This window comes from Monopterus albus, unplaced genomic scaffold (assembly GCF_001952655.1).
Source record: "Monopterus albus unplaced genomic scaffold, M_albus_1.0 scaffold94.1, whole genome shotgun sequence".
In the NCBI taxonomy this organism is placed as follows: domain Eukaryota; kingdom Metazoa; phylum Chordata; class Actinopteri; order Synbranchiformes; family Synbranchidae; genus Monopterus; species Monopterus albus.
In genome coordinates this window covers 2,364,795-2,375,929 of record NW_018127974.1, presented here as the reverse complement: position 1 = coordinate 2,375,929, position 11,135 = coordinate 2,364,795, and the positions used below count along the sequence as shown (strand labels likewise).

The 11,135-nt window shown below is 43.0% G+C and overlaps 1 protein-coding gene across 1 annotated transcript in view; it reads left to right on the top strand.

Moving 5' to 3' along the window:
- Positions 1 to 1,215: 1,215 nt before the first annotated feature.
- Positions 1,216 to 11,135, top strand: part of myt1lb (myelin transcription factor 1-like, b) — a 101,173-nt gene continuing 91,253 nt past the window's right edge. The window contains 1 exon segment of the mRNA XM_020608562.1: positions 1,216 to 2,568. The gene's annotated coding sequence lies outside the window, so the exon portion shown is untranslated.

Sequence of the window (11,135 nt, the reverse complement as noted above, 5' to 3'; positions counted from 1 at the left end):
CCATGCCATCACCAGCAGTGACGCGTACTCGCTTGTGGATTTACTAATGATGCCTTTCATCTCCATGTCTGTCAGTACCTCCCTCAGCTTATGGTAGTGAGCAGGGGGCACACGGCGGTACGGCAGCCTGAATGGGCAATCATCCGTGAGATGGAGACGATGGACAAATCCCTTCGCCTCGCCACAGTCAAGTTTGTCTCTAGAAAACACATCCTGGTAAGTCAATAACAGTTCAGCTAGCCTCGCTTTCCACTCAGGCTCTACCTCACACCCGTCTATGTCATGGTCGGCTAACAGCGCAAAGGTGGCCTACAGCGCAAAGACACCCTAACCACATCTCTGGCCCTCCCAGTGAGTCTGGACATTAACAGAGTGAACCTTTCATCATGTGTGTTACAATTCACCCTCTGCAAGTAGCACTTCATCATATCCTCCCATTCACTGATGGGGAAAACATCTTTATGGTTACCTTCAAAGTAAGGAGGGGGTTTCGCATCTGACTGCACAACCACCTTTACCTGGTTCCAATGGTGGGAGAACTGACAGTCCACCCACATTACCAGCATAGGCGGATGCCAGCCTCCCTCTGCCAAAACCAGGGGTAAGCAGCTGACCTCTTCCCAGCCCAGTTGCATGGTGAGTGGGCATATCACAACTCTCTAATCCCTCTTCTGGACATGTTAGCTGCATAACTGTAAATGTCACAGGGAAAAAGAAAAAAAATGAATATTTATTTTTCCTTCTCTCTCTTTTTTTTTTTTTTTAGAGAATATATGAACAACTAATGCCTTCAAATCCCCAAACGAAATAAAATATTAACTTCTCTCACAAAGCACTACTTCAACAGCCTCATAATTTCTACTTTAGTCCAAACCAAACCTTAACCAAAGGGTAAACGAGGTGGTCCATCAAGACGGCGTTCCTCGCGGAGCACAGTTGAGACGAAGCGGCGAAGCGTCGACAGCAATCCGATGTCGAGCGGAGTTGATCAGGGATCACATCCGGGTCACGGCACCACGTGTAACCGGTCGCCTTTGAGTCTCTAAGCTGTCCTCTTAGTCCCCGCCATCTCGCCTGTCCCTCTGGTAACTGGCCGTGATGCGTTGTGTTTGCTTGGGACACATGGACCGACACATTTGCTATTCAATGGGGCCCTTTATTGCTGGTCACAGAGATAAAAAAACATAAAACAGATAGCCTCCAGTGAGTGCTCAGCTCGCTCCTAAACAAAAGCACAAAACAAGTTTACCCATGCGACCCAGGATGGACAATAAAAGTAAAATAGTAACAAATGGATGGAGCGCTCACCTCTTTCCACTCGACACCATGCAGGAAAGAGAGCGGAAGAGGTGCGCGACCCCTCTTTATACCCGGCTACCAACAAAGAAAAGCATGGCTCAGCTGCGAGCCCTAGTGGAATGGAGGTATCCCTGACCAGGCATGTGAATTAACTTGCACATGAACCAAAACATTTTGTGTTATTATTACATCCCGGTTACATTCTGTGTAATTATTACATCCCGGTTACATTCTGTGTAATTATTACATCCCGGTTACATTTTGTGTAATTATTACATCCCGGTTACATTCTGTGTAATTATTATACCCCGGTTACAGGAGCAGTGCTCATCACTGAACACATTGCTACAGCTAGCCTGTTTCAATACTCATCTATCTTCTGCGCTCTTAATTCTGGTGCTCAGCCAGCCTCGAAGCCTGGAATTGAGGAGAAAAAGCGTTAATTAACAGCAAGCCAGCGATCAGCATGAGACTTTCTTTAAGTTTGCATCAACTCTCTGAATGATCCCAGGCCAGCTAATGTGCACTGAACCACAAGTGGAGCTCATTTTGTCTTTTTAAAGGCACAAATTTGTCTCTTCCATTTGAAATAAATGCACTGCACATGTTCCACATGGAACACTATCATCCCCACCATCACTCTGTTCTCTTTCACTTTCCCTGCCCTCCCTCGCTGCATCTCTACCCCAGGCCCGTGGGAAGAACTGACTCTGGGAGCAGATAGTCTGCAGCCCTGAATAAATGTATAAGAGGTAGAAGGGGAAGGGAGGGCACATTAGCAGGCAGAGAGAGAGCAGGTGGGGGGTGGGGGTGGGGGGGACAACATATTGACTGTTGGACGACATACTTGCACAGTGTACAGAAAGCGAGTTACACAAAGAGAAATATTCAAGGAGAGAGGAGGAAAATAGTTCAGCTTATAGGACTGAGGAAGGAGACAGAGCGTATGAGCTGCCTTCCACCTTCTCTCCCTCTCCTCCAAGCATAAACACATGCTTATACACACTCCCACCCTTTCTCCTAGACACACACACACACACACACACACACACACACACATGCATGCCTGCATGCAAACGCACACATACTGACACACACAATTGCTTTAGGGTATACCGGTCGGCTTTGGCAGTCCTCTCCTTTGTTGTTTTTGCTATTGGTTAGTCTCAGCGGCAGCACGGCGTGTGCCTCTATTGCTGGGGTGGGTGCATGTGTATGTGTGTGGAGTCTGCGAGGCAGTGTGTGAAGGATGCCACTAGCAGTATCCGGGTAAGTCAGCTCCTTCCTTCTTTCCCTTTCTTCCTTCCTCTTTCTGCCTCTTTCTTTCTTTAGCTTTTCTTTCTCTTTGTACTCTCTGATGTGCAGTCTCTCCATCTCGCTTGGGATGCTTGTCTCTTTCCACCTACCATGCGCATCCGCTATGCACATCTCTCTCTCTCTCTCTGTCTCGCTCTATCTCGTTATATCTCTGTGTGCTTTCCCTCTCCCTCAGTGTCTTTCTCAGTCTACGTTACACCGTCTCCTCCTGGCTGTGCTCTCGCCATCCCTCCTTCTCTTCTCTCGCCTGCTTCCCCTGCTATCTCTCTCTCTCTCTCTCTCGTCCTCGCTCTCTGTCCAGGCTGCGCCTCATTGGTGTGTCCTGATTCCTTTTTTCCATTAGGCTTCAGGCCCATTGGTCGCCTGCCTTCCAACCATTATCGCTACTCCTCCACCCTTCTGTCATCCTTTCTCCCTTCCCTCATTCCCAGTCATCTCTCAAGTCGTAAAAATGATTTGCATGCAGGAGGAAAGCACAACTTTGCAGTGAGCACAGTAAGTGAGTTGGGAGAGAAGCAAAGGAAAGACTGAAAACAGGAGAGGAAGCGCATTCTGGAGAGCAGGAGGAAAAGTTTAAAGAGAAGACTGCAGTTGGTAGGTAACTTGTACTTGTTTATGCTTAGCCTTTCCATTGATTGAAGGCATTGACGGTATAATGTTCATTCTAATCGAGCTAAGATAAGATCTGCGTGGAATGACCCAAAAATATTTGCCTGAATTCTACGTAGTTTTTTTGCTTTATTGTTCAGGTAGGTTTAGTGGTGTGATGTTATGGTACTGGTGCAGTGACTTCAATAAGAAAAAGTACCAGCTGGCTGAGACCTAATGGGTTTGGTTAGTTCATCACTGTTCCAGTCGTGTTGCTCTGCGATGACTAATGTTATGTTTATGTTACACTGTCTAGAATCGCTTTACCTCTTGGAAATTATCAGTTTGAATACCATCGAATTATGCATAAATCTTTTTAAATTTCACAAAGAAGCATGTAGAAGTAGTAATGCAATAGAAGCACCCATTTAAAAGTTGGCTTTGTAAGTTTTGCGCTCCTACTGTGGATAATGCTACACTGCAAACTCCTGCTGTGTTGGAAAATAGGATAGTGTTTATTTGGTAACATTATTATTACTATACATTTGTTTAGCTCTTAATTACTATATTACTTACTTATTACTGTCATAAACCAATGTGAGATTTGATGGCTTTTTAAGTGCTTTTATTCTTTGCCAAAGTCAGTCTCCCCTGTTGTGCGACATGTTCTTTTTGCTATCACTCTGAGGTCTGGAAGGTAGTGAGGACACTGTCTGGCATCCAGGGAAGGTGGGCGCTGTGACTGCCAGAAAACAATTAGAAGTAGTGGAAGCAGACAGGCAAGAGAATGAGGGAGGGGCAGGAGAGAATCTGAAGTTGGCTTGAGTTTCCAACTTCAAATACAGTTAACTTTTCACTTGAGTTGGATGTACAGTAGTTGGAGATATAAATAAAACACATGTGCACTAGTCTCTTCAGTCTTTATTTCATTCCACACACAATGTTTTTCTGGTTTGCGCTTAAGAAAAGACTATGCAGATGTTGTTGTGTGTGGCTGTGTGTGCTCCCGTGGGTGGCATATACAATACTGTATACACACAGCAGAAGGGCGATGCATTGCAACATGTTTCATTCTGTCAAGACAAACAAAGATCTGATACACAGTGAGCTACTTGTGTCTACTGTCTTTTGCCCAAAGTGTGTCAGAATGAATGTTTCTTATGTCATCAAATGATGGAGACGTGGGGATTTTACCAGTGTTTTTCCTATGCCAAGAAGATTATTTTATGACAAGAAACCAACTTCGGTGCAGTAAAAGTCTTCTTATAACAGTATCCATTTTTTATCTGTAAGTCTTTAGTAATAGATTCAGTCTGATTACAATCTTTTTTCTTAAAAACATTATTAAAGAGATGCTGGTGAACAGTGCAGCTCATTCCTTCCTCACAGGATTTTCACATTGTATTTAATGTTTGGATGCCTGTTTCTGCCACACAGTAAGAATAATGAGGTCTTGCACTTCAGTGCCCTGCATCTTAAGACAGTCAGGACAAGCTGGTTGGCAGGAGATGAAGCCATGTTCTTTGGGAAGTTTCCTATCCAGAAGAAGGAGGAAATGTCTTGCTTGTTAGGGGCAGACTTGTGTTGGTGTGCTGAGAACGTGTGCAACTGTGTTCGTGTGTGTGTGTGTGCGCTCATGTATGTGCCACCGCGGTGCCTGATGCGCTCTGCTGAGCGAGGCGAGGACAGGGAGACAGCTGAATGTGATTAAATTATAGAGGGAAAGCACGGTACCCGGGTCTTACTGAGACCAACATTGCGGGAACCCCCCTCCCCCTCCCATCGTTTTTCTCTCTCTCTCTCTCTCACACACACACACACACACACACACACACACATGCGCGTGTTCTCTCTCTCCCTCTGGTGTGAAAGTAGAAGAACCCAGCCCCTCATAATCACAGGAGTCTAGTCAAAGCTGGAGGGGAGAGGAAATTGGGTGTTGGTGGGATTGCTGAATATGGACTGTAAGGTCATAACAACATACTGATGCACTGTACTTTGGTACTGTAATGTGTGCCAACTTTTCCCTGCCTCTGTGTGCAGTACCCTCTTGTGCATTTTTTATTGTTCCAAATTGGAAGAATTCATCTTATTTATGTCTAAATGTACTGTAATGTCTAATATAGTGTAGGGTAACAAAGAAAACCTGTAGAAATTTGCAGTAACATATATGGCCACAGACTGAGTCTGGATGGATGAATGGGTGGGAGGTTTTACTCTAGCCTTGCATAGGAGATACTGTATGTCCCTAATTCCTCAGCAGCCTAATGAATGAGCAGCAGAAATCCTCCTGGGAACCACCTACATGCAACGGGCAATGATGCTAATATTATCCTCCATGTTGAGTGGCTAGATCTCTAATCCACATGTTATTCCTATCATGTCTGAGCCGTATATTACTCTGGCATGACTCTGCAGTCATGCTAGACCATTTCTGCTGTAGTGGCCATTTTTACTAGTGCCTTGACATATGAAAATATCCTAAAATATATTTTGAATAGTTGGTCCATTTAGTACATATTAATAATGTTTAATTTGAAATTTGAACGATGCCATCAGTTGCCCTGAACGTTGCCCTTCTACTCTGCTGAGACAAAATGTCCCACTAATATACTGGTTATAGAAAACAGCTGTAATAATAATAAATGCTACACCCCATATTTACCAGCATGTGAAAGGAAAGGAAGCAGCTGCTGTAGAAGACAAAACAGATGTATTAATAGAAAGTTAATAGAAACAAACACATACTGTACAATGCAACACAGTCTTACAGTATATTAGTCAAATATTATTATGACACAACTTATGGATTTTAACCCAAAAGTGAATTCCACCAGTCAACTGGTGAGAATGATTTAACCTTGAATTACATCCCTGTACACACCTAGTCTCTGAAAGAAACACATCCACAGCCCCAGCTCTACTGGATGCGGCTCCCGGTATATTATGTTACCTCCAGCTCCACACCAGGAGCCTATCTCCCCAACACAGTGCAGCTCACCCTCTCACCCTGTGGTAGAGGCTAAGTCAGGCTTACAGGCTGGCCTTCTAACATAACCTGCCCTTGATGGCCGCAGCATATTTGCCAACACCATGGAGGGTGTCTACTGTCGTTTCCTTCTGATGAATCACAGCACAGCATAAATCGATTAGGCAGCCTCTGGATTAATTTAAACATTTCTTCATAAATACATTTTTATTATTTATTTTTCTTCCTCTCTTGCACAGGAAGGACCAGTCTGTGGTCGTGCTGTGAGCATGTCCTTGTGAACCTGTGTGGCAATATTGTAGGGAATCAATGTGTTCTTCCAGTGAGTCTGAATGACATGGTCAGGCTAGGGCAGAGAGGGGATTGATCTATTTGAGCAGACACAATGTCAATACTGACGTCTACTTGGTGTAAGATTTAGTTGCTCTCCTGTCCTTCACACATTCATTGCCACGCCTGCTGATCTAGCCGATTAATTATGGCACATTCATCACCACTCAGACACAAATTCATGATTTGGAAAACGGCCCTGGAAAAGCTAACTTGTTGCCTTTTGGTGCTGTTCTATTTAATAACCAAAATACTGCAGCTTTGACACAGACAAGGTAAAACTACTCAAAAAGAATGCATATTAGGACTGGGTTTAAAATTTGGTTTTCCCATTAAAATCAATCTTCATTTAAATGAACCAAAATTGATTCATAAATTCCTGAAATCGATCTTTTAATACAGGGGTTTTTAACTGATTGTGGCCCAGGGACCACCACTGTGACTATGGAGCAAACTGACCACTGTTGTTAGTCTCGCGGAACACCTGAGACCTTAGTGCAACATGTGGCCACGGCAGCGTGTGGGGAATCATCCTCAGGTGAATCGACATGCAGGGCTCAAGGGTGTGTGTAAAAATCAGTGTGTGAATGTCAAAAATTATTTGGGCACACAGGTGCGACTGACTCAGAGCGGTGCCGATTCTGCCGGACACATGGAGCAGAGAGTAGCTGAGACGCCGCGGTGGACAGAGGGGGAGTCACTGAAACATATTAATGGAGGTGAAAACACCTATCCCCCACTGTACGTGCAATAAAACCTCCGCGAGTAAAAAGCCAATCAGAGCAATTTATCAAAATAGCCCACCCGCTAAACGAGCTCACACTTGCAGAGCAGCGATCACTTCAGCTTTGCCCGCGGACTCCCGTCCACCGCCCACATATAGTAACTAGCTCCTTAGGCTAACAGCTAATGGCTAACTGCTAGGTGATGGCCCACCTTGGTTCATGCGTATGAAGCTATTATTAAACAATTTATACGTGTTCTTTATACATGTTCAGACAGCGTCTAAACGTAGGCCTTTATATCTTTGGTTAACTATGTGGAGCTCGTTAGGCTGACTGGAGTCAGGACCACAGCTCCCAGTGAGTCCACTTTATAGTTGTGGACGTATTAAAAGGTGTTTCTGATCAAGTCTTTCTACTTCACGAATGAAAGCATCATAGAAGTTGTTACTGAGTTGTGTCAATAACAACCTACCTACCTACCTAACAACTATATAATCTAAACATAATTTATATTCAGACATTTCTGTGTCATGTGCTCTTCTAGAAATCATCATAGTTAATTAAACTTGTGTTCTCTACATGATTCTTGTAACATTTGACACTGGCTGTAAGTGACTGTGAGTCTCCAGACGGGTTTTGGTGTCAGTTTGAATCAAAAGTGTTAAACTATGAATATATTCTTTTAAAATAATATTTAATAAACCCGCAGCAGCAGCTTTTCAGTTTTAGCCAGTGCTGATCATGGCTTTTTTAAAATAATTTTGTTAGAGTGGATTCCTTTACTGATTCAGAATCTGGTTTATTGGCCAACTATGTGTAAACACACAAGGAATCTGTCTGTGGTGCTCTGAGTGTGTTGGTAGGGCAGCAAGAGAAGCAGGAAAAGATTTGAATGTTTTATTTGATTCTGAATTCAAATAGAATAAATTGTTGTAATACTCCAACTCTATTTTCAAATAGTAAAATTAATTAGTAAACTCTGCTGTTTGGAAAAGGATGCATTTTGCAGCACAGCGCCCCCTGGTCTCTGCAGGGTCCCAAGGGACGTAGGCTACGTTTTATGTTTCAGAATTCTTTAGCAGTCTTTTTTATTCATCAGTTTCCTCCTGTGCATTATACAAACTATTTTTAATGTTAAATGTTTATAAAAGAGATGCATAATGTTATTTCTTTAAAAAAGTAACTGTGCCCCAAAACATTTGACTGTACCCCACAAGTGCCCCTAAAAATCAATGTTAGCATAGAGCCCTGACGTGGCAGAGGCTGCTCCGCTGAAGACACCATCGAACTTAAAGGCAGATGTCTGGAATGTCTGAAATAAACCTAACTGAATTGATATCAAATTGAATGGAAATGTTGTGAATCTGAATTGAATCCATTCAGAGAATCAGTGGTGATTCTCAGCCTTATTCATTTTAAAGGTCAGTACAGTTATTGAATTACAGCTACAGAAACTACAGTGACAACTGCGCTTACCTTGAAATTCTGGGATAACTACATTGTTCTCCTGTGTGTGACTTGTTAAACTAAATTAAAGTTGTTGTTTTATACTCTTGTATTTGAAAACACCTTAAGGTGTCAAGTTTGGATGTTCCTATTTTAATCTTGCATGTAGAGTGATGTACTTAACAGTACTCGTAATCGCTTGCTTAATTGATAACTGTCATGACCCCAGTGAAATTTAAGAAAGAAAGGTTGCATTGCTAGTTACTGGAAAAACTAATAATATTACGTGTGTCGGATTATCACCTAGATCTTATTGTTTGTTACCCTTGCAAAATAGAAACACTTGATGTGGGTTTCCCTCTAGAGATAGAATAGGTGCCCTCCACCATACACACACACCTTTGTGCCTTTCTGCAGGGAAAACATGATCTATCTCCTGGCGGGCAGGCCAATTAAAAACCAATCAGGCTGCTTGGAGCGCGCTGGTAATGGGAAAGCCATGGCAGTGGAGGGAGTGCGGCTGATTAATGGACATTTTCACCTTGTGGCATAACAGCCTCCCACAGGCATCCATCACCCGAGGGACAACACTCACCTAAACCCCAGGCCCCACACCCATCCAGCAGCATCAGACGTACTGTAGCAGTTGCAAATGTCTGGGTGTATGAAAATGAGCGTAAAGTGCTAGACTAGGTTAGATTAGCGTTACGTTATATTAGCTTGCCTGACCTGTTATCATATATTATACTATCCTACCTAATCTGGGCTGTGCTTCCAGTCATCTACTTGGAAATACAACTCCTGGAATGTATCTAATCATATTAATAGCTAGACCTCTGTCCTCAGCTGAGATTTACAGGTTGCTGTCTATTTTTGCTGTTTTGTCAGGTAAGAGCTGGACTTTCCCACAGGGTGCAGACACATTTTTAACAGTAGAGTCAAGACGCTCTCGCTAAGGAGGAGTGAAAACACTGTGTTTGTGTCATTCCCTCTGGTACCATTGTAAGGCAGAAAGCATTCAAAAGAAAAGTATTAAACGGTGTGAGAGAGGTTCGTTCCATTTCAGGAGCTGCTGTGACCTACTTCACACAGCCAGGCAGCTAGCTGTAAATAAGGATTTTCATAACCTGGTTTGGCCTTTTTCCATTAGAGGCGCAACTGTGCCTTGAAGACTGTTACAAAGAGTATAGGAACAGCTGTTTAAAGCACTGCTACAATACTGTCAAAGCACTGACCTTGAGACTGCTGGTGTTGTGGTCATGCAATTACATGTAGTTTTAGGACTAATTTAGTGCAAACTAAAGGTTGTGCTTGCAAACCGTCATAGAAAGGGAAGCACGTAAGCAGGCAATTCAATCTTTTGTACCCCTTTCGAAACCTTGTTTATGGTAATGTTTTCTATATCCATTCCCCTGATACCCTGCCCACACACACCGGCAGGGAGGAAGAAATATCAGAGATTCCAATTCTAGCAAGTTTAGTGAGTTAAATCTCCCATCCATCAATCTGTAGCTCAGTGCTGACACGAAGCTCAGTGATGTGCGCAGCTGTTGGATGTTCAGACTGAACTGTTTGCCTGATATGTCACTCATACACGGGTTGGCAAGTATCATGACATTTCTCAGCATGGAGTTTTGATAAAACATGCAAAATTTGAATAATGATTTATAGTTCAGAAATGTGTCTTTGACATGGCTCACAAGCAAAGTAATAAAACACTTGCAACCACTGGGACTGTCATTGTTTGGACCAAATGTGGCACAGCTACAAGCCAACTTTACATCGTTATACATTGTTTTACCTGCATTACTGTTAAAGCCATTTACTGCTTATTTATTGTGAAGTCCGAGTTGTTTTCAAGCCAGCCTGCTTAGTCACAAAGTGTTACAAATTGAATCAGCTGCAACATTGGCACCTGTTGACATTTTCCTTCTCTAAACAATAATGAGATGAATCAGAAAAGGAAGTGTTTCAATCACAACACCCACCTCCTCAGTAATGACGCTATCACTGTGGCATCACAAATGAAAGTCAAGTAAGCCCCCACATTCTTTGGGTCATAGAGGCAGGGATATGTAAATCTTGCCATCACTTTTAGGTTTGAGGGTATGCTTTTCACCTGCACACAATGTGATTCTTATCACTTTTCATCCTGAGGAAATCAAAGTATTTCCAGCCACTGAGCTGTCTTTGGAGGGAGTAACTGTAATATAATACTGAAATTTTACACTACTCGTTACAGGGGGAAGTAATATTATTACAGTAACGCATATGGCCCAACACTGTTCATGGGATTGCTGCAAGTCAAGGTTTACAGGGAGTAATATAGGAGAAGAAGATGAGCAATGAGAGGAAGAAAGAAAGGAAAAAGCAGAACTAGACAAGAAAAAAGGACTCTGCTAGACCGGTCTAAGGGAAAGTGGTGTGATATTGGAAAATGA